General features: G+C 37.4%; 1 protein-coding gene and 1 non-coding gene across 2 annotated transcripts in view; both read left to right on the top strand.

Moving 5' to 3' along the window:
* TSHR (thyroid stimulating hormone receptor) overlaps positions 1-25,238 on the top strand; it is a 162,498-nt gene that overhangs the window by 44,265 nt on the left and 92,995 nt on the right. The gene's annotated exons all lie outside the window — the stretch shown is intronic.
* On the top strand, positions 23,060-23,161 carry LOC132000408 (U6 spliceosomal RNA). The gene has a single exon (XR_009399283.1). It is a non-coding gene; the product is annotated as a U6 spliceosomal RNA (small nuclear RNA).

Genomic DNA, 25,238 nt, shown 5'->3' with positions numbered 1-25,238 from the left:
GACTCTCATAGTTGGTAGATGAAGGGCACTTGGGGATTACCAAGGTAAACAAAGAAGCGAAATAAATTTTGGCAACGCCTTGCTTTTATCCACATTACAAGTGTCGGCCAATTCTGATGTTCTGCTAATGTTCTGTGATTGTACAGGATGGTAAGTTTAGGTGGTGGAGGAACAGGACTGGACATCAGGGTAACGCTGGTTGAACCCCAGTAGAGTTCTAACTAATCCAAGGCAGCTTGAGGGTGTCAGGAGTATGTAAGGAGGGGAGGGAGTGTACAAAGGGACTACTTTAGACACTCTATACACTTATACATTTTATACACGACCTTACACACTTTATAGTTTAAACTAAAAGGTCTCCCTGACTCCACTGTTATTTCTCAAAAGATAGCCCAGAACAGCTTGGATCCACATTACCCATGGGTCTGTTAATAATCTAAATTTCCAGGGGCGCCTGGGTTGCTCAGTGGGTTGAGCCTCTGCCTTTGGCCCAAGTCATGGTTTTAGGGTCCTGGGATTGAGCCCTGCATCAAACCCTCTGCTCAGCGAGCGTCCTGCCTCCCCCTCTCTCTCTGCCTGCCTCTCTGCCTACTTAGGATCTCTCTGTCAAATAAATAAATAAAATCTTCAAAAAAAAAAATAATCTAAGTTTCCAGATGGCACTTGAAGTCAGTGGAATCAAAACACTGGGAATGGAATCTGAGAATATGAGTTTCAAACAAATAGCCTAGGTAATTCCTAAGCACATTCATGTTTGATCTCTTCACCAAAGATTAAGTCAAGAGTAAGAAAGGAACTTACACTGTACATAAAAATGGCTGTGCTCATGCCTCCACAGCCCTTAGGTCCAAGTTCCCCTCTGCAATTGTCTTCAGAGTCATTGAGAAAATTTCAAATGTAGATTTTTAGAGAAGCTTTCATATAAAAGTAGAAGAGAGGAATTACAAAATGCCAAATAAGGAGATAAATATCGCTTATTGGAAAAGAATGGCCAGAGCCAGTTTAATGTTTCTCTGCTTCCCTTCTTTACACCTTATAGGCTGTCCATACTGAGATGACTGCATTTACCCAAATGGACCATGCTTTCCTTTGCCTCCATGCCTCTGCATTTGTTGTTCCTCTGGCTAGAAGGTCCAACTGTTAGGGTGGATTTCTATTTGTCATTTACAACTTAGTTCAATGTCACCTCCTCTAGGAAGCCTGAGCACCCCAAATTTCATATTTTACAGTTTTCTATTTCATACACCATATTGAATTATATCTCCCTCCTGTTAGCCCATATATCCTTCAGGATCATCTCTTAAACTTAATATAGAGCTTAGTTCATGAATTTCTTTAACTTAACATAGAGCTTACTCATGAAAGCTCCTCAACAAATGTCCTTTAAATTAGCAAGTGACAAATGTCTTTATATCTGAAAGCATTCCTTAGCCTGAATATTTCCATTGCCTAAGATTCCATTTGGGGTAACTGAGAATTTTGAAATTCTCATGATTTAATGAAATCCATCAGTTATCCAGTACAGTAAATAAATTCCACCTTTGGTTTTCCAAAGATGGGAGAGGAACTACACATAGAGAATGAGGAAAAGAAGACATGGTAATTTTGACACAGGATTTTTAGGGTTACGTTAGTTCTGCAATGAAAGAGGCCTTGTAGAGAAAGCCACAGAGTGGTGAGAAAGGATGTATGCTTGGGGTGGGAGGGCGGGGGAGTAAGCTACCATTTCAAAACATTACCTAGAAACAACCATGGAGAATGGAGAGAGAAAACCTTCCTCCTGTGATGGCCATGGTCGCCTCACATTTTAACACAAAACTCAAGCTGGTCCTAGTTTCACTATATGAATAGGTGAAATTGAGGACCTTGGCCTCAGAATTTGACCACCCTATGGAAAGATGCATTCAAGATCCCAGAAAACAGATTTACAAACAAACTTTTGGAATCTAAGCAACTCCGAAATTGAAAAAGACCTAGTTTACATTTCTCTTACAAATCAACTTAGCAATAAAAGCATGTTATATTTGTGAAGACAAAGGTCAGGACTCTAGAGACATAGCAAGAGACACTTTATGGGATGAAAACTAGATGCAGTCTGAGGGGCAGGAGAAATTGAAAGAAAAAAAGTATATTCCTTAAACAAATAGTAAGGAAATGATCATAAAATTTCTTTTTTATAAAGATTTTATTTATTTGAGAGAGAGAGAACGTGAGCGGGGGGAGAGGCAAAGGGAGCGAGAGAAGCAGGTTCCCTGCTAGCCTCAGGACCCTGGGATCATGACTGAGCCAAAGTCAGACACTTAACCAACTGAGCCACACAGGTGCCCCATGGCCATAGTTTCTGAATACGAAAGGAGACATGTGATTTTATAAGTCATATAACCTGAGTTGGTAAACTCTGGAGAGTCAACGGTAAGAACAATATGCAAAGAGGGTGATTCAAACTGTGCCAAAATATAAACAAGACTAAACAGACCCCCTAAAAATATAGATGGCTTAGTATAGGCCAATCTCAATTCTAAAACCCAGTAACAAATACTAAACAAATATTTATTAAATCTTTGAGTGTGTGTGTTACACTAAGGCACATAAGAGGTATTTAGTAAATATTATTGAATGAATGAATGAGCATTCGTTTTGTATCAGGTGCTGGATTGATATGAGGAATAGTCCTAAGACACAAATGATATTTGTTCTCATGAATATTACAGTCTAGTGGAATGACAACCAATTAAAATATCATGTGCAGAAAAGGAAGTACCAGTTTCTATCGGAGCACATGGAAGTGGGTTTAATTTAGAGGGTCAGATAAAATATCTCTACGGGAGCATGGAAGGAAGAGAAGACAGGGGTTGGGATTGCAATGTAGAGCTGTATAGGTAGTGAGTGCATTGCCCAACCCTAGAAGTTGGTATTCACATACAAGTTGGCCATGGAGGGAAGACTAGGATGGAACAGTATATGCAATAGCCTGGAATATAAGAGAAGTATAGTAAATGTTATTAAGGAACTGTAGAGAGGCAAGGAAAAAGTCAAGTAGAACGAAGCTGGAATAAGTTGACCATGGCCTATTCCAAAAAGGTTAAGAATTGGGGACTTTATTCTAAAAGAAAAGGAAACCACTTACAGTTTTGAGATTTATGTTTTGAAAAGAAAACAAGCACCTCTGGTAGCAGGGTGAAGAGTGTTTGGAGAGTGACAAAAGTGAACTCCGAGCAGGGGGTTGCAGTTGTGGGGGTAGGCTACAGCTGATGGGAGAGATAGCCCAGCATATGGGGTATGGTCAAAAGATGGTCCAGTTGGTTAGGTTTGGGGATTAAGAAAAAGAGTCAAGTATTTAATGAAATTAAAAGAAAAGAAAAGAGGGGCACCTGGGTGGCTCAGTTGGTTAAGCGTCTGCCTTTGGCTCGGGTCATGATCTCAGGGTCCTGGGATCGAGTCCCACATTGAGCTCGCTGCTCAGCAAGGAGCCTGCTTCTCCCTCTCCCTCTGCCTGCTGCTCTGCCAACTCATGCTCTCTGTCAAATAAACAAATAAAATCTTTTTTAAAAAGAAAAAAAGAGAAAAGAAAACACTAGGTATGCAAAAAAAATTCGTTTGAAATAATTATATACATCACCCAGTGCTCATCACAAGGGTATTCTTTAATGCCTATCACTGATTTTACCCATCCTTCCACCCACTTCCCTGTGGTAACCATCAGTTTGTTCTCTATTATGATGCATGGGATTGTTGAATCACTGTATTGTACACTGAAACTAATATAACACCATATGTTAACTATACTGGAATTTAAATTTAAAAAAAGAAAATTACAATTTTCAATGGAAAAAAGTTTTTTCATTGAACTCTGAGCCTCTCTTCTGCTCCTCTGTGGCTTCCTTTCCATGACTTTCTAACTAGAGAATGAATGGAGGGATCCAGCACCTACCCAAAGCAAAACACTTTGGGAGACTCCTCTAAACTCCAGTCTATACCACTAAATACCTGCTGTCCAAGCCATGGAAAATGGGCCACAGAAGTGCTTTACTAAAACTGGGAGCCCCAGTACTTAGGATAGAGCCTCCTAAATATTCCAAGGACCCATTCCTTCCCAGGTCTTGGACCTTACCCAAGACACAAACAGATAAGGAGGTGGAGATTCTACTCTAGGAACAAGTCCTTTCAAACTTTGTCTTGCATGAAGAATTCCTCTTCTCCCTCCCAGCACCTGCTCTATACTTTTCACCTTTGGGACACTGGATCCCTGTAAGTAGATTTTTAGGGTTTAATAACTGGGGTCCATGAACTTGGATGGGAAAAATTTTCATCTTTCAGATTTCTAACTGTAACTGAGTACTTCCTTCAATTATAAATGGAGACAGCAAATGACAGCAAGTCACTTCTTGATGACAAAGTTGTAAATACTCACATTTTGCCAGGTTTCTGGCCTGAACACCTCATGGAGACATTTGCTGAGATGAAGGAAACTAGAGAAAAGGCAAGTTTGGAACTGGAGTGAGTGTGCATGTACATATGTGTCTGTGGACTATGATTATGACTCAGATGAAATCTGAATGGACTAGAAACCCTAAAAAAGATCAGTTCATAAAGAAGAAAATGAAGAGTGAGCTGTCAAAAAAGTATCATATTTGCATTCAGATCCCTTCATTTTATACTATTTTGCACAATTCCTTGTTATTTAATATGGAGACATCAGTTACAACATTATTGATCAGAGCAATTAATCGGACTCCTTTGGTTTCAATTATGAGAAATCTATCTCAGACTATCATCTCCTAAAGACAAAGATTAGAACTGAAGATAGGCATGGGCATAGCTGTAGACCACAAGGCCAAACCGGATTCCTGTACCAATATATGCAATTGAATAACCTGCTATATTTGCAAAGATCAGATCAGACAGGTACACTCATGAGATTTATCTCCTATCATATAAGAGAACAAGAAAGGTAGAATTTTAAATTTTTTATTTATTTTTTAAAGATTTTATTTATTTATTTGACAGAGAGATCACAAGTAGACAAGAGAGGCAGGCAGAGAGAGGGCAGGGAGCAGGCTCCCTGCTGAGCAGAGAGCCCAATGCGGGCCTCGATCCCAGGACCCTGATATCGTGACCTGAGCTGAAGGCAGAGGCTTAACCCCCTAAGCCACCCAGGCACCCCAAGGTAGAACTTTTTAAAGAAGATTCCATAATGATCTGAAGCTGATATCACCAAAGTTCGTGGACAACAAGAGGAGCTTTCTACCTGACTATGAGTAACCACTGAATGTGTGTATGTAATAAGCAGAATCATCAAAAATTTATACTGTTTTACTATGTTGATCATAATTTGCATCAACCCAACATCCTTGATCTCAGAGCGATGCTCAGAAATATTAAGAAGCATATCCCAAAGTCAAACAACTTATAAGAAGGCTAAATTGGGAACCAAGCTTCTCAGATTTCTACCTACAGCTCTTTGTCTGTTTTAGTGGTTGTCAAACTTGAGCATGTGTCAGAATTACCTAAAGGACATGTTAAAATACATGTTGGACTCCCAACCCGAGTAAGGGCCCAAGAATTTGCATTTCGTTCAAGTTCCCAGGTCCTGCTTTTGGTTCAGAGACAACACTTGAAAAATGACGGGTTTATACAAAACCTACTATCTTAAATATGTCCTCAATATAAATATGAGATAGAATTAACTGCCGACCCTCATTGAGAACTTACTATGTGTCAAGCACTGTTCTAGGCACCTTATGTATATTAATTCCCATCAGACAGGTACCAGACAAGTAACTTGCCCGAGGTCATATCACTAATATGTGGAAGACTGAGATTGCAAAGTCAGGCAGTCTGGCTCCAAAGACTAGCATTTAATTTGCACATTATAGTCCACTGGTAGTACTTCAATAGTACGAGTGGTATATAAGTCTTACCCTTGACACATATCTGCTATAATGTTAGTAGATCCAGAGCTGATAGAGACATCCTGGCATACAGAAACAGAGTAATGAATGAGAAAGAATTTTTCTAGTAATATCTATAATCTCTCCATTGCCAATAACTCTACAAAGAGTAGTTACCATCAGTCATAGTCTTAAAATTAACCAACAGCTAATAATTCCCAAACAAAAAATATAAGATCGTAAACATGAAATTATGTAAGTACTAATCTGAATATTGAAAAATGTCCAATTTGATTGCTACTTTTTTGGTTAACAAGAATATGCAAGGGTGCCTGGTGGCTCAGTTGGTTCAAGTCTGCCTTCGGCTCATGTCCAGATCCCAGTGCCCTAGGATTAAGCCCCACCTCAGGCTCCCTGCTCAGTGGGGAGTCTGCTTCTCCCTCTGCCTCTCCCCTATTCATTCTCACTCCCTCTCTAATAAATAAATAAAAATCTTCAAGTAATAGTCCAATCACAACAACAAATTATCTGGGAGGAAAAAAAGAATAAGAAAGCAGAAAATCAAGTAAATATAAAGGGAAGTAAGAACAAGAAGCCTGAGAAGAGCTATATAAACAAATTGTCGGAATAATAAGGGTGGAAAAGGTATTGGAAGTGGGAGTCTGAATCCATGGAAACAAAGAGCTAGACTGGGAGAGCAGGAAATGGTAGATGTCTTAATTTGAGTAATTTGGTTGCCAGTCACTGAAAGCAAGCTTGTAAGAAAAAAATGTACTAAAAATATGAAGTTACTCATATCACTTAATTAATAATTCCCTAGAATGTATCTCTTTGCTGATAAATTCCTGAAGCCCAGCTGTAGTGTCTCCTCCCCAAAAAAGTCCGCAAACAGCATGATTAATCACTATTGCACTGAAGAGCTCATGCCATCAACCTAGGTTAGTTGTTTTACCTGCGTGTCTTTCTCACTAGGATAAGAGCAAAAAGATTCTGTATTTTTCCCTCTTTTTTCCCCTCCAAATCTACTGACTATGGTAGGGAAAAGGATAAAGGGAAGAAAAGGAGTAAGGAACAGAAGTGAGGACAGTAAGGGGGAGAAAGCAGGGAAGACAGTGAAATAAATCACGCTTCTCTGCATCTAAGGAAATTATGGTGGATGAGAGATCTGGTAGCCTAGTTGTTAGATAATCAAAACCTTAATTCTATCTTATACTCAGTAAATAGTGTTGAGTAACATTAATTGCTCTACCACTTTGAGAATAAATCTGTAATTTTAAAATGCTTTGGATTAAGTCTTTATTTTTATCACATTTTTTTGCAGCTCATTGAAATCACTTAGCACACTTCCAAGTATGTGAAATATATAATCTGACTCATGATAAAGAAGAAACTTTCTAGATAACAGGATCAGTAAAAATGTGTCTGCAATTTCAATTGTGATCTACTTTTATTTTTGTCTAAGTTTACAACCTCATTTTCTCAATGATTGATGGTATTCAAAAGCTAGTACATTGTACTCATGGACTTAAAACTGGACTCTTAAATTGCAGTTACTAGAATGGGTATAATGGTTAATTTTATGTGTCAACTTGATTGGGTCACAGACTGCCAGATAATTGATCAAACATGACTCTGGCTATTTTGGGATGAGGTTAACATTTGAACAAGTGGGCTGAGTAAAGCAAATTGCTCTTTCTCATGTGGGTGGGCCTTATCCAATCACCTGAGGGTCTGAGTAGATTTTTTTCTTTCAGTAAAAGAAAATTCCAACCACTTGATTGCTGAGCTGGGATGTTAGTCTTTTCTTATCTTTGGACTTTAATGAAAACATGGACTCTTTTTGGGTATTGAGCCACTACTTGGACTAGAACTTATAGCATCACCCTCTCTGATTCTTAGGCCTTTGGACTCAATTAGAACTACACCATCAAGTCTCCTAGGGCTCCAGCTTGCCCACTGCAGACCTTGGGACTTCCCAGTCTCTGCCATTGTACAAGCCAATTCCTTGTAATCTCTCTCTCTCTCCCTCTCTCTCTCTCTCTCTCTCTCTCTCTATCTATCTATGTATATTTTCCCTGTTGGTCCTGTTTATCTGGAAACTCTAATATAAGATAAATCAGTAGGAATATGTACTTGTGTTTTTAATGTGAGAAGAGGTAGAAAGTTAGGTTTGAACAAATCTAAAGCTCTTTTTATGAATATTGATTTGTTTACTTAAACTTATTTATCTTTCATGTAAAATAAAGTATAATGGAAAGGAGATTGAACTGGGAATCCAGATGTTTGAGTTCTAGGATTGGATTCATACTACAAGTTATATATGAGACCTTGACCAAATCATTGAACCTTTCCAGACTCAAGTACCCTCACTTTAAAAGGAAAAAGATGGGATATTTAATTTCAGGATAGAAAAGACATCTAGATCCTACCCTCTCTGGAAATCAACCAAAATCAACAAGGAGAATTAGCAGCAGACACTCTAATTTGTGATGATTAGAAAATCCTCATTAGGGGTGTCTGGGTGGCTCAGTGGGTTAAAACCTCTGCCTTCAGCTCAGTCATGATCTCAGGGTCCTGGGATCGAGCCCCGCATCAGGCTCTCTGCTCAGCAGGAAGCCTGCTTCCCTTCCTCTCTCTCTGCCTGTCTCTCTGCCTACTTGTGATCTCTCTCCCTGTCAAATAAATAAATAAAATATTTAAAAGAAAGAAAGAAAATCTTCATTAACCTGAACCATAATATACATGAAGGACAGCTGTCAAATATGGTGAAAATTGAACCAGAGGAAGGAAGTAAACTGAAATAAGGGGGCTATTCTAGATTATAGGCTGAGAGAGCAGAGTTCTCTGAAGTAGGTGGCACATAGCAAGGGGCAAGGCAGGCAAAGAACAAAATGGCTGATCTCAAGTAGCTCCTGAAATCTCACAAGATACTCTGCAGAGGCAGGGGATGTGATGATTCATGAGGACATTGGTAGACAAGCTATCTCTTCAAGAAGGTATCTTTCTGCTTGGCAGAGTGGATAAGAAACTAAATAATAAGCAGCCCGAGGCTATCAGTCTTTATCATCTACAGAATATAAACTCGAGAAACCAAGTTTCTTTTTTCCCTCCCTTTTATTTATTGCTATATTCCCCAAACCCAAAGCTGCACCTGAAACTGAGTAGGTCATAATATTTTTAAGAACGATGGATGGGTGAAGAGAGGTTATGGCTAAATCATTCCACTAACATACTTATATATGCACACAAAGAGAGAGGTAAACCCTTGAATTATTTGGGACCTTGTAACTGAAAAAACTTTCTTTTGTCTCAGGGCACATCTCTGGGTCTGAGGGAGAAGAAGGTGGGAGGTAGTTTAAGTTTTCTGGTTTTCTCATTTTCAATGTGTATTGTTTAAGGCTAATTTAAGATCAAGTACAAACCAAACAAAAGTGTAGCAGTATAAGAAAGCAAGGAGGTGAAAGAAATAAATTATTTTGAGAATATTATCGTTCAGAGTAGGGAATTAATAGATTGGTTAAAGAAAGAGAGAACTTACTATGTTATATAAAGTCATATTTTAAGCAATAAGAAAATTACTTGAAGAACTAAAATCGAACCATAAATCTTCCACATTTTGAAAAAGAAATATGTACACATGTAAAATGAACCTAAGAAATCACAAATCAATGGTAAAATATTAAAAACAAAGTATAAAGGGCTTCTGCTTCCAAGAATATTCACAATATCTTGCACAAAATGTACATATAATTTAAAGCACTCCTACTGAGAAAAATTGACAGAGCATGGTAAAGTAATATATTTTTTTTAAATTTCACAATCAAGATAGCAAAGAATTATGAAACAAAGAGCAGGAAAAGGAAACCCGGAGCCGTGACTCCTAGGAGTGGCTGATGATTCTGGAAGAGGTTAAGGGAAGAATTGAGTAGAGGTTTTGTCAGTCCCAGAAAGTCTAAATGGTTAAAAAAAAAAAAAAATCAAATCCAAGTTCTGTCAAAAAAGTGATCTCTGCTAAACCCCCAAACATGGAGTTACAATCTCAAAGGGCTCTACCAAAGAGCAGGGAGTACTGGGAAAACCTGGGACTGAAGTGGTTTCAAATTATCTCAGTCCCTATAGTTGGATTAAGATGATATAAGATTGTTGGTGCCCCTAACTATCTGCCAAAGGAAACTCTAAATCCTCTTTGAAAGAAAAAAAATTCTAGGACTAAGATTATGTCAGTTCTTTTTTCATATGCCACACAATGTCTTGCACACAATAAAAAATAACCACATAAGAAAACACACGGTAATTAAAAAATAAAGAGAAATAACAGCAATAGAAAAGGATGCACAAGAGTTCAGAGAGTGAATTATTAGACACAACTTTAAAATTTTGAAGAGACTTTTTAAAAAATCCAGATGGATTCTTTGAAGACACTAATGAAATTGATAAACCCCTGATGAGGTTCATCAAGCAAAAAGAATCAGAAATGAAAAGGTATATATCATTACAGAGCCTACAGATATTTTAAAAATTATCATATCATTTATAAATATTAACAATACTATGGTCCTAATTTGAAAATTTAGATAAACGGATGTTTCTAGAAAAAATAATAACTTCCCAAAACTGACACAAGAAGAAAAAAAACTGTGAATCATCTGATAACAGAATTAGAAACCATGACAAATACACATTGTGATATCCTCAGAGTTATTACACTCACTTGTTTCTACTTAAAATTTTATTTTCATCTTTTTGAGAAAGCATTCCTTATTTTGGCTATTTGAGGAATGTTTGAGGAATTTAAAACAGGATGAATACCTTTTCTATCTTATTTTGGTGGACGTTATCAGAACTCTTCTATGATTTACTTCTGAGGATTATACGTATTAACTTCTCCATTATATTGCAAACTATAGAACTGGACGATATGAGGTATAAGAGGGAAGGAAGAACAGGAGAAAGACAAGGAAGGAGGGAGGAAAGAGAAAACTCTTCTGAGTTGAATTATGACTTCACATTCACATCCTCTACAGTCTGTTTATAGCCTCGACATATAGTAGTCATAAACGGCCACTGATGTTGTTTAATGTAAAACATATTCAGAGAAGCAATATGACACGGTGATTAAGATTTCTTAACCTTTTTAAAAAGAAAAAAAAAGATTTTACTTATTTATTTGACAGACAAGAGACCACAAGTAGGCAGAGAGGCAGGCAGAGAGATAGGAGGAATCAGGCTCCCTGCTGAGCAGAGAGCCCAATGTGGGGTTCGATCCCAGGACTCTCGGATCATGACCTGAGCTGAAAGCAGAGGCTTTAACCCACTGAGCCACCCAGGCACCCCAAGATTTCTGAATCTTAATTTAAGAAATTAAGTGCTGCCTGTGGGTGTGTAGTCTTGCAGCCGCTGAGCAAGGTCCTTGGACAAGTAACCACTCTAAATTTCAGTTTCCTAATCTATAAGATAAAGATCATCATGGTACACCTCACACTTCATTGTAAAGCTAAAGCTAAAGTAAAAAAAATACATGGAAATGTATTAGCACAGAGCCCAGAAGAATTCTATGAATAGGAGCTATTACTTGTATGCTTTGATGGGAAGAAAATAAAAATATGTGTGATTTGATTTTATGTTTTAAAATGTGTTGTTGAGGGGCTCCTAAGTGGCTCAGTCAGTTAAACATCTGCTTTCAGCTCAGGTCATGATCTCAGGGTTCTAGGATCGAGTCCTACATCGAGCTCCCTGCTTAGCAGGGAGTCTACTTCTCTCTCTCCCTCTGCTCCTCACCCCCACTCTCTCTCTCTCTCTCTCTCCAATAAATGAATAAAATCTCAAATAAATGAATAAAATGAATAAATGAAAAATATTATTTCATGGAAATAAACATTTTCTGTATTAAATGTAAGGCACTTCTGGGAAACATTCTAAGTTGGGCTGCCTGGTAGCCTATGAGTTGATCAAAACATTTGACAATTTTTCTAAAGAAAAGAGGGTGTAATAATAACTTGGTCTCTCTTAAAAAAAATATATACCAGGGACTCTGTATCCCTGCCAGTTGTCTGTCACATGGTTTGCTGAGACTGTCCAACATTGTCTGAATTTCCAAGCCTCAGCACTATAAAAACAATTCACTAGAACTCCCTCCAAATAGTTTTATATTGTGTAATTATTTAACACTGTCCTTCAGATTCCAATATGGGGTGTATGTGCTGGGAATTATGTTCGGTTCCCTGAGAGTCCTGCAGAAAGCCTGCTTTGTCATGAAGAATGGCCCTTTGATGTTTAAGAAACGGTGTTGATAGGTTCTAGAAACTTAGTGCCTACAACTACTAGAGAATATTCATCACAGCAAAGAAGGCAGTTGAGAATGGCTGGTACAAACTCTGCAAAAACAAGGTTACTCATGTTCCAGCATGAACCCTCAAGAGCCCTTGAAGAAAAAAAATCACTGTCACAGGGAACTTTCAATGGCCTGCTCGCTGATGTCTAAACAAAATAGACCGGATTCATTTTTTTTTCTTTGTATCTTGGCTAAAAGACCACGGAAAACGGTCTTTCACTTAATTTCCAGAAACAAAACAAAACATAACAAAACTCTACTGCTTGTGGTTAAATTCATTTCTCATCTCGAACATTAAAGCTCTAGGTTATCACATCAAAATACATTTTCTTTAAAATCTAAAATTATTGTGCTGAATTTTACTGCAACTAAATTCTATTTTAATTATGATATGGGATGAAATATTTTGGTACTAATCCTTTTCCGTCTCAATAAGTTAAGATACATAAGAAGTACAATTTAAAAATCATGCTGAGATAAATGTTAAATCTTTTTTACTAGTGATCGTTTGTTTTGTGAAGCCTGCTTTACAAATACAATAGCATCACTCAAGAAAGGACTTTACTGAAAAGTGTTTCTAACCATTGGTTGGAATTATCTGAGTAGGACTTCTCAGATACAGATGCTTTTGGATTTCCCATCATTGATGCTATTTCATTTGAAATGGAAAATCATGTGGTTTGATTTTTATTGTTTTTTTAAATGTAGAGGATCATCAGGAAAAAAATGCTTATGTGGTTTTATTATCTTTTTTTGTTTTATTCAAGTGGACTGTCAAAAGGAAATGGTTTCTGTACACATTATGCAGGGAACAAACATGCATGTTTGGTCATAATATTTTTCCATCATGACATTAGAGATTTTCAGGGGTACATGCCATGTTTTGCTTCCCTTTTCATATGAAATTATACCATCATAAAACTTTAGACCTCTTTGTGAAAGCTGTAGTGGGAACCAGGAAGTTCTGACCATTGCCTTGACTTGAAACAAAAAACAAAAAACAAACAAACAAACAAACAAAAACAGGAAATTTCTAGGTTTTCCTTCCATAGATTTTTGTATCCTGGTACACCTTGCCTAACGGGATCTTACACCTGTCCACACCCTTGCAACTAGGGACAGGGGAGATGGAAAGCTGACCTGTCAGTGACATACACAGTTTTCCACTTAGAAAAGCATAGGTTCCCTCCATCCTGCTACTCTGTTCTTGGCATCTAATCATCCAGTTTGCATCCCTCATTACAGTCAAACCTCTGGAGGAAATCCACGTCTAGTTGGCAAAGTGGGCATGGGTTCTGAGTATCTTCACTAACATTTTGATGAATATGTTTATCAAAAAGACTTATTTTTAACAAAATAATAATTTGCATTATAGTAAAAGTATCAAGTGTGTGGTATGAGAAAAAACATTAAGCTTCAATTGTGAGAAATATATATATATATTTTAAAGATTTTATTTATTTGTGAGACAGAGAGCACAAGCAGTGGGGAGGGGCAGAAGGAGAGGGAGAAGCAGACTCCCCACTGAACAGAGAGCCTGATGTGGGGCTCAGTTCCAGGACCCCAAGATCATGACCTGAGCTAAAGACAGATGCTTAACCTACCGAGTCACTCACGCACCCCTTGAGAAATATATATTAAGAGCAATTCTACCTGCATTGTTTCTCATTTATTCATACGTTGCTACTATAGAACATCAATAAGAGTAGCTTGTTTCAGATCTTAAAAGGTCTTTTTAAAATCTACAATTTCCTCATTCTCTTTCAATTCTGTTTTAGTATCTTGTGTATTTGGAAAAATTTCCTAAAAAAATGCTTTGTGATTCGGAAAAAGACATAGAACATTCAAGCTGAGCTTACTCTTACCTCCAGTGCTGTTCAAGAGAAATATCATGCAAGCCACATATATAAGTTACAATTTTCTAGTTGCCACATTAAACAAAGTAAAAAGAAACAGGTGAAATTAATGTTAACAATGTATTTAATTAAATTGATGTATCCCAAAATTATATTTTAACATGTAATCAAAATAAAATATCATTAATGAGGTACTTTAAAGCTTTCAAAATCCAGTATTTTATACTTATAGCACATCTCAGTTCTGATTAGCTGTATTTCAAGGGCTCAGAAGCAGCCACACATGGCTATGATTATTGTATTGGACAGTGCAGTTCTACACTATGAAGAGAGCCTATGGCTACTCTATTGGATTGAAAGAATCAGTACTTCGCTCTTTCCACTATCTCTGACCCCCAATTTTCAACCCACATGCTTTTGACATTTTAATGAACAAATGACTCTTCTAGAACTATAAAGCATACTTATAGTTATGAATAATATTGATCTAACCCTGTTCTTCCTGTTCACGCTTTTTAAAACGGTTAATAACTTTCATTACAAATGAATTAAATGTTTTTTGTAGACAAATTAGAAAGTATAGATTACAAAAAGAAAATTTTAAGTATCTCTGTTCCCACTCCCTGAGAACTTCTGCTAACATTTTGTTGTACATCTATTTAGAATTTTCTTATGTAATGTATGTAAAATGGGTTTTACGTGTCCTCTTTTGGACTGGTTCATTTTTACCTAATATTAAATTTTAAACACCTTCCCATGTTCTTTTCATGCAACATCTGGGTGAGTTTTTTTTAAGATTTTATTGGAGAGAGAGAGAGTGAGCAAGAGAGAGCACAAGCAGAGGGAGGGGCAGAGAGAGGGAGAAGCAGACTCTTTGCTGAGCAGGGAGCTCAGTGGGGGCTTGATCTCAGGACCCTGGGATCATGACCTGAACTGAAGGCTGATGCTTAACCAACGGAGGCACCCAGGCACCCCATCTTCTGTATAAATTTTAATGGCAGAATAGTATTTCACATAGTAGATGTACCATAATTATTTATTTAACCAATCTGTTGTTTCTGGACTTTGCAATTTATCTATCTATCTATCTATCTATCTATCATCTATCTATCTTTTTTGCTGTCACAAATGGGTCTATTCTTTAGGATTGTTTCACTTATATTTGGAGTGAGGCAGCAAGAAACAGTTTTATAGATAATCCAACAAATTGGGAGTTAGTTGCAAATTGTAGCCAACTTAATAATAGTTTTTTGATTTGTCCAGATACTTTGAAGTGTTCACTTTCGTATACTTAAAGGAGCACATAAAACAATCAAAAAACCATACTTGTGTTTAAAGATCAAATACATTTTAAATGCTTTTTGGCAAATGAAAGAAAACAGTAAAACAATTATCATCTCCTTTTCTCCAAGTAGATAGTCTGAAAGAAAATAAAGGTAAACACAATCTCTCTTTTATGTTATAATTTGAGTCATCACCATGACTGTTTCAATGAAAACATAAATCCAAACTCATTTCATTTTCTGAATAGTTAGGGAAGCTAGAAATCTAAAGGGTAATTTCATAAATGCAAGCCATCAACAGCAAGTGTCCTTCATTTCTAGGGTGTTGGAAGGAGCAAAGACCGTTGGTTTCGTCCTCTGTCTTGCCCCCAAATTATTGAAAATCCAGAGACTGACTTTTTTCACAATGTCAGTTTGCTCCCTAAGAGGAGGTAGAAATAGATCGCTGCAACAACAAAGCCACTACTCTTCAAGATCCCCGCATGGGAGGAAGAGGGTCTTCAAAGAAAGAAAATCTTACATTCAGCCAAGAAAAGTCCATGTTTGGATGCCTCAAATTATAATGTCTTAGCATATATTCTCATGACAAGTACTTATTTTCATAATAACTAGATTAAAGGGAATGACCCAGCTACAGATTAGTGCCTTAACTAATGGCACTTATGCATGACTTTAAACTCGTGCAGCATCTAGGTCAGAAGTCCACATTGCCCTGCTATTCAGCAGAATCTACCAAGGGAGACTCTAGGTGTCTTTCCTTTTAGTAGATTTCACAGAAAACCACCTCCATCCTTTAGAAAGGTTCTAGTAACATCTCGGCTCAGGAGGGGAAGGGTGAAATCATTCTTTCTCAGGAGACCTTGATCCTTGTATAAACTGTCTCACATATTCTTCAGTAATCAGCCCTTTGAGCAAAAAAGATAAGGAGTAGAGAGCTCCATCAGTCCACAAAAGTATTTCTCTTACCTTTTTCCAGGACAACTTCAGCAGGCCTAGGTTCAAATCCATGCCAATTCATTTGCTGTGTGACCTTGAGAAACTCAATTCACCTTATGAACCTCAGTTTCCTTAGCTGTAAAATGGGAATACTCTGGGTCACAGGGGTATTGTGAGGTTTGCCTAAAATAATGAATGTAAAACACTTAGCCCAGCAGCAGACCCCTAGTGAGCTCCCAACATCTGTTCCCATGTTACTTACCTGTACGTTAACTAAGACAGAAATAGCGGACAATGTGGTACTCCATCCATATTAATCTAGGTCCCTTTTACTGTTTCTATGAATCTCTTCCTAACTTCAATATGTTTTTTTCTTCTGGAAGATCATGCCTGCTCCCTCAAAGAAATACCTGGAGCTGATTTGAGGAGTTTACAGAGGACTGAAGTAGGACTCTGAAAGCCCCAGGCTGAGTCAGGACAAATGCTAAGGCATAATCTATACTCCAGAGCTCCTCTGCAGATCCCCATGAGGTTGCAACTTGGCCTTCTCTTTCTTAGCTGCGTCCTCTGCCCCTCAGCAGTTTCTCCTGGGAACACTTACTTAGCAAATCACTTGCACTTAGCAAATCCTTGCCTCAGGGCCTGCTTACGGGCAGCAGGAACTAAGGTGGGGAAATCCTGTGACTGTTTTCAACAAGGAAAATCTCATCCAAGGTGTATGGATGTCTTGGCAATATTAATAGCACCTTCTTTTCTATACATGCAAACTCAAGTTGGCTTAATTGGATACCCCCTATGGTGGTAATAATACTAATAAAAGTTGCGGGTAAAGGGGCGCCTGCGTGGCTCAGTTGGTTAAGCAGCTGCCTTCGGCTCAGGCCATGGTTCCAGGGTCCTGGGATCGAGCCTGCTTCTCTCTCTCCCTCTGCCTGCTGCTCTGCTTACTTGTGCTATCTCTCTGTCAAATAAATAAATAAAATCTTTTTTTTTAAAAAAAGTGGTGGGTAAGGTTGAAGTAACAATAAAACCTTATAAATCATTTCATGGGGAAGAAAATGAGTTCGGGCTATTTTTAGGTGACTCGTTTTGTCCTCCAGCTGAAATGATTTCAGAAAATGACTATTAAAAAAGCATCCCCCTAAGAGGGTCTCATGAAACTCTCAAGAGCTGAATGTTTGCAGCTTTATAAAAAGTAGTTGATTTTTTAACTGTTTTAAGAAAGAATCTTTATCATCTTAATGTTATTTGTTAAATAAAATTATTTGCAGGACAATATTTATTAGCTTGTGCCTCCCTCTTTACCACCAAGGATGACTCTCTTTAAGCCATTTTCTTATATGATTTGTGTACAAATTCAGGAAAATGGGTAGAGTAAGATAGTATCTAAAAGGGAGGCAGAGGGGTGTTTGGGTAGCTCAGTCAGTTAAGCATCTGTCTCTTGGTTTCTGCTCAGGTCATGATCTCAGGATCCTGGGACAGACCCCCACATCAGGTTCCACACTGCCCATGGAGCCTGCTTAAGACTCTCTTGCCCCGGGGTGCCTGGGTGGCTCAGTGGGTAAAGCCTCTGCCTTCAGCTCAGATCATCATCCCAGGGTCCTGGGATAGAACCCCACATCGGGCTCTCTGCTCTCTGCTTAGCAGGGAGCCTGCTTTCTCCTCTCTCTCTCTCTATTTCTGCCTGCCTCTCTGCCTACTTGTGATCTCTGTCTGTCAAATAAATAAATAAAATCTTAAAAAAAAAAAAAAGATTCTCTTTCCCTCCTTTCTCTGTCCCTCCCACAGCTCTAAAATAAACAAATAAATAAGGCAGAAATAACTAATAAATCTAGGTCAGTTTGCATAATGCAACATTTTAAAGAAAGAATGAGGTAGAAAGAAAGGGAGGAAATTTGAGTTTTGGAAGTTTATCAGAGTGGCTTTGAAAGGAGAAGTGGAGGAAGGAAAATTTAAAGATGTGTTGTGAGGATTACAAATGGTTATCCTTTAATGGAATTCCTTTTACTGACTTAACAGTAACTTTTTTTAATGACAACACAGTTAACGTAAATCATATAATGGCTTGAGTTATTTTTTTGAACTAATTTCAACCTCTATCTTGCACTATTTCTTAAATCACAACAAAGTTAACTGGAAAATGAGACACCTGTGTTCTCTTTAAACCACTTCTTTATCCCTATGATGAGGGGGGGCAGGGCAAATACTTTGTGATAAGTAGATAAATGCTTGTGAATTACAGTCATTATTAACATTATAATCATTATCATAACATTTCTATCTAACTTCAATTAGATTATTTTACCTGATTCTCATTACAACCCCCTGTGGATTAATGGGGAGAAAAAGTGTTTTTCTCCACACATGAACAAAACACTGAGGCTCGGGGATGCCTGGGTGGCTCAGTGGGTTAAAGCCTCTGCCTTCAGCTCAGGTCATGATCACAGGGTCCTGGTATCGAGCCCCACATTGGGCTCTCTGCTCTGTGGGGAGCCTGCTTCCTCCTCTCTCTCTCTCTGCCTGCCTCTCTGCCTACTTGTAATCCCTGTCAAATAAATAAAATCTTAAAAAAAAAAAAAAAAAACCACACACACACACACACACACACAACATTCAGGCTCGGAGAGTTTATAATTGACCTAAAATGACAGTGATAGCTATTAGCAGAGTTGAGACAGACCAGTCCAGTCAAAAGGCAGCTAGAGTCTTTTCTCCATTGTACTGATGGAACACAGGTTGTAGAATAAACACTGACTTTGCTGCATAGAGAAGACTCTTTTTTTTTCTTTTTCTTTTTTTTTTCTTTTTTACTTATTTGACAGAGAGAGATCACAAGTAGGCAGAGAGGCAGGCAGAGAGAGAGGAAGGGAAGCAGGCTCCCTGCTGAGCGGAGAGCCCAATGTGGGGCTCAATCCCAGAACCCTGAGATCATGACCCGAGCCAAAGGCAGAGGCTTAACCCACCGAGCCACCCAGGCGCCCCTGGAGAAGACTCATTCTTAGATGGCCTCCTCAAAGTTACTAAACCTATTATTATCCAAGTTTTCAAGCAATATGACAACCAGAATAGAAATAACAGGGAGAAAGAGAATAGTGGACTCAAAGCTTAACTTCTATCATTCTATAGGTGCTCATTATATCAATTCTACCAATTTTATCTCAGCTTGGGGAGGTTTACTATTTTCAGATGTAGCTACTCTGCTATTCTTAGCAATATGTGATAGATATAAAAATTCTAACAATATCTAACATATAGTAGGTGTTTTTCATTATCTATAGTAGTAATACAATTTGGAGGTTTAAAACAACTATTTTATGGCAAAATGGATGAAAGAAAATGGGAGGTACAAGCTTGCACTTATGGAATGATTAAGTCATGGGCATAAAATATACAGCACATATACATAAAATATATATTTTATGTATACATATATATACATAAAATATATAGCCAAGGGTATTATAATAGTATTGTATGGTGACAGACAATAGCCACATTTGTGGTGAGCATAGCATAAGTACCAAGTTGTTGAATCACTGTGTTGCAACTAATGTAATGTGTGTCAACTATATTTCACTTTTAAAAAACCATTTTATTATATCTAACAATACTGTATGTCGGGAATTGGGTTAAGATACAGGTGAATAATTCTTAGGGCATCATCAGTGTTCACTCAGTGGTATTCAGATGACGGATGGGTGTGGCTGGAAATCAAAGTGGCTCCGTGCACGTATGTGCTGCCCTGGTGCAGATAGCTACGTGCTGGGCTCAGGTGAGAATTTGACTCCAGCTATTACATGTGGCTTCTCTACATGACAATTTCAGAACAGTCGACTGCTGTTTTGAAAATTCAGAGTTCTAAAGGAGAGTATTCCAGGACACCCTGGCAGAAGCACTAAGAATCCAACAGTGTTACTTCTACTACATTCTTTGGTCAAGCACCCAAGGCCAGCCCAAATTCAAAGAGAGGGAAATTTGTGGCCACCTTTTACTACTAGAGTGGACCTCAGTAAATCTCTTTTCCTTGCAGTAGCAGTTTCTACATTATCTTATCTCTCTGTGCAACAGGAATGAAAATTTAAAAAGGGAAGGAAATATGATCCATAATAAAGAGTAAAATCAGTTAATAGCAGCAGACACAGAATGACAGAGATGATAGAAATAATAGGCAATGATTTTAAAACATTTGTTAAAAGTCTCCAAATAAATCAAGAAAATAAAAGAAAATATGACCATAACAAAGAGAAATGGAAGATATAATGAAGACCCAAGTGAGACTTTTATGCCTAAAAATATAACATATAAAGAGAAAAATTAACTAAATGAGCTTTAAAACATTAAACACTATAAAAGGAAAAAAATCAAGAACTCAAAAACTTAGCAATAGAAACTATCCAAAATGGAGCACAGAGAGAGAAAAAAAAAGATATGAAGAAGTGAAGAATGTATCAATCACCTGTATGAAAACATTGAGTCATTTAACACACAGGTAATTGGAATTCCAAAAGGAGATGAGAGAGAAAAGGAACAGAAAAAAAAAAGATATTTGAAGCAGTAATAACCAGAAGCTTTCCAAATTTCATAAAAACTCTAAACTTACAATTCCAAGAAGCTCTAATGAACCCCAAGAAGAATAAACATGAAGAAAACTACAAGGCACCTTATAAACAAATTGCTGAAAATCAGCTATAGAGAATACTTTAAAAAGGGAAACTATAAAGTTTGCCATGCCACAGAATGACATCTTTAACTACTGAAAGGAAAAAACTGTCAACCTATAATTTTATGCCCCATGAACATATCTTTCTATACTGAAGGCACAACAAAGACTTTTCCAGATAAACAAAAGTTGAATGAAGTCATTGCCAGCAGACCTGCACTAAAAGCTACCACACCAAATTAAAGGAAGCTCTTTTTTTTTTTTTAAGATTTTATTTATTTATTTGACAGAGAGATATCACAAGCAGATGGAGAGGCAGGCAGAGAGAGAGAGAAAGAGAGAGAGAAGCAGGCTCCCCGCTGAGCAAGAGCCCGATATGGGACTCTATCCCAGGACCCTGAGATCATGACCCGAGCCGAAGGCAGCGGCTTAACCCACTGAGCCACCCAGGCGCCCCTTAAAGGAAGCTCTTTAGGGAGAAAGATAACAATACCAAATGGAAATCTGGATTTATTTAAATGAATGAAGAAGAGTAGAAATGGTGGGTAGGAAGAAGGTAGGTTTTAAATCAATGTGGAACAGTTGAAATACAAATACAGAAAGGAGAATTAACTCATACAAAAATGTTGACCCCTGAAATGCAAATTAGAAATGGAAAGAACTTGTATATTGGTCATTTTTCAAATAAAATTATTTTTCTTCTCCATATCAAGAACAACAAAAACAAACATATAACACACACACACACACACACACACACACACACACACACCCCTTCTCAAGTATATTAAACCTTAGTATTCAACATTCCTGAATAAAATATACAGATGATGAATATATACATACTATCTCTTGAATGTCTAGCTCATTGTCCTTATCTGAAACTGGGAACTGATTCGAAAGTTTCCTAAGCCAATATATTTTCTCCCTGGATAAAATTCACAGACATTACTTTGAATTTTTAATGAGAGATGGTGAACTTACGACCTTCCAATTGGCACGTAAGAGCCAGGAAAAAAAAATGTCACTCTCTGCCAAAGCCTGCATTTGCCATTTGTAAAACAAAACAAGAAAACAAAAACAGAAAAAAAAAACAAAACCCTACTTTTAGAACACTGGACAGATGACAAGTGTTCACCAAGCTGCTTTTATCTAGAAGTACATACTGAATGCCAGCTATGTTCACAGCATCATTGTACATAAGACCTCAAACATTATAAGTTCTGACATTCATTATTTTGTAATCTATAATTCACTTTCCTATCCACCTTAATATCACCCTTTTTTGGTTGAGGTTCCAAAAGCCCAATCCAACACCCTGTTTCCTTCACTGACACTTCCAGTCCTTCAGATTCTGTTATCAGATGCAGCTTTAAGTCACAGCTTAAATCAATTCCTTGAAGAGGACTTATCTACACTTGCATAGATCTGTACTCTTCCTTCATAGCTCTAACACAATAAAAATAGTGTAGTTATTTAAGTGGGTTTTTAAAAATGTCTTGTTCCTCCACTGGCCTCAGCTTCATGGAGGCAGGACCTTCATCTGACTTGCTTACCATAGCATTCCCTGCACCAGGCATGATGCCCAGAACATGTTAGGCATCCAACATATAAATAGTACTAATACATGCTGATTCCCGAAGTGTGTCTGGGTCACAGCTTCATAGCAAAGGAAAGAATCTCTCTATAGTTATGTAGCTTCAAAATACCATCTACATATGTTTTATAATGAAAAGCTTAAAGGAAGCAAGACTGCTGTTACTTAATTTTATGAACTTGTCACTCAACCTTTCTTCAGATTATTCATCCATAAAATAACAAGATTTGGACAAACACATAGGGTTGGGTTTTTGTTTGTTTGTTTGTTTGTTTTTGTTTCTGTTTTTAAGACTTTATTTATTTGACAGAGAGCGCACATAAGCATAGAGAGTGGAAGAGGGAGAAGGCATAAAGGGTTCCACAAGGTCTGAAGAAAAGTATTAAAGGAAATCATTTCCATTTTTTCTTTTAAAAGGAACACAACACAAATTAAACAACAGTCCAAAGGCAGGTCTATAATAAAATATTCCCACTAATATTGAGGGTGCACTATAATGCTCACTAGAGTGCTGCCTTCGGCAGTACATATACTAAAATTGGAACGATACAGAGAAGATTAGCATGGCCCCTGCGTAAGGATGACACACTATAATGCTCACTAGAAAATTAGAAAAAAATGAAATAAATAGAATAAGTTTCTTAAGTGGCACATAATGGGTCATATTAGAGATATATAAAATCTCAGAGAAAACAGAATGACCCTCTGCAATGCAGCTGAACACATCTATCAGTCAGAGGACCGGTCAGCTAAAGGCAAGAAGAAGTGGAGTCCGAGATGAGAATTGTGAAAATTTTCATCTAGTCAATATCCAAGACAAAAGAAAGTTAAATCAGTGGATGCTTAAACCAGTGGATGGCAAACCCCACAGGCAAGGTCATTCGTTGTAAGATATGGTAATATTAGAACATTAAAAAGCCATTTTATCTCCTTGTTTTGATTGATTTCATGCCCTTTACACAATCTTCTGATTCTGTCTTGATTCCCCACAGTAGACTGCCCACAAGATAAAACAGACATCATGAATATTCTGGTACATATGACAGTTGTACTTCTCATTATCAATTAATAATTGGCCAACTGATTTGTATATTTTTGTTTCTTTAACAAAAACACCTACCTAGTGTTCACTATGGGCCAACATTGTTCTCTAAGTACTTCCAATAATAATTTATTAAATATTCATAGCAAGCCTCTGCGGTAGATATTATTATCCACATTTTACACTTTGCAGAACTGCAGTAGAGTATACTAAAGAATCTGAGGTCTTTTTCTTCTCTGATTGAAATCCTGCTCTCATACCACTCTGTGGCTTTCACCAAGTTATTTAACATTTCTGTATCTCAGATCATCATGTTTAAAATGGGGTTAATAATATTACCTAACTCATAGGGCTGTTAGGAAGGAGTAATATAATGTACTTTTATAGTGCTTGCCATAGTGAGTGCTGTGTAGATGTTTGTTATTTAAGTTTAGAAGCTTGTTTTATTAGCCTGGGATCTCCAAAGAAAGAGAATCAAGAGGAGCTGTATACATATATAATGAGACTGGAGACAGACAGACACAGACAAATTGATTTTACTATAAGGAACTGGCTTATCGGTAATAGAAGCTGAGAGATATAAGATATACAGAGAGAAAGGTGGAAACACAGGAAAGATGATATGGTTCCAGTCTCAGTCTAAAGGCATGAGAATGAGGAGACCCACTGTGTAAGTAAGTTCCAGTCTGAGTCCAAAGGAGAAGAACAGTGTCACAACTTGAAGGTAGGCAGAGAGAAAGAATTATTTCTTATGCAGCCTTTGATTCTATTCAGATCTTCAACAAATTTGATGAGGTCCATCTACATTATGGAGGGCAGTCTACTTTTCTCAGTCGATGATTCAAATAAAAATCTCATCCAGAAACACCCTCACAGACACACTCAGAATAATGCTTAATCCAGCTCAGGATAAGAGGTATGTAACCTACAATGGCAGAAATATTAGATTGGCAGAAGACCTATCCACAGAGAAGGGGTAGAAAATAATTTACCATGCTAATGGACATCAAAAGAAAGCTGGAGTGGCAATCCTCTTATCAGACAAATTTGATTTTAAACCAAAGACTATAAGAAGAGATGAGGAAGGACACTATATCATATAAAGAGTCTGTACATCAAGAAGATCTAACGATTTTAATTATCTCTACCCCTAACAAGAGAACAGCCAATTATATAAGCTAATTATTAAAAAAAATGAAATAAACACATTGACAATAATACAATGATAGTAGGAGACTTTAACACACTCCTCAGTGAAATGGACAGATCATCTAAGCCAAAGATCAACAAGGAAATAAAAGCTTTAAATGATACACTGGACCAGATGGACATCACAGATATATTCAGCACATTCTATCCCAAAGAAACAGACTACACATTCTTTTCTAGGGCACATGGTACATTCTCAAGAATAGATCACATCCTGGGTCACAAATCAGGTCTCAACCAGTACCAAAAGTCTAAAATCATTCCCTGCATGTTTTCAGACAACAATACTTTGAAACTAGAACTCAACCACAAGAGGAAAGTTGGAAAGAACTCAAATACATGGAGGCTAAAAAGCATCCTACTAAAGAATGAATGGATCAACCAGGAAACTAAAGAATAATTTTTTTAAAAAATATGGAAACTAATGCAAATGAAA

This window comes from Mustela nigripes, chromosome 13 (assembly GCF_022355385.1).
Source record: "Mustela nigripes isolate SB6536 chromosome 13, MUSNIG.SB6536, whole genome shotgun sequence".
Lineage (NCBI taxonomy): Eukaryota > Metazoa > Chordata > Mammalia > Carnivora > Mustelidae > Mustela > Mustela nigripes.
Note: the sequence above shows the minus strand (reverse complement) of the source record. Positions and strands in the feature narration are given on the sequence as shown.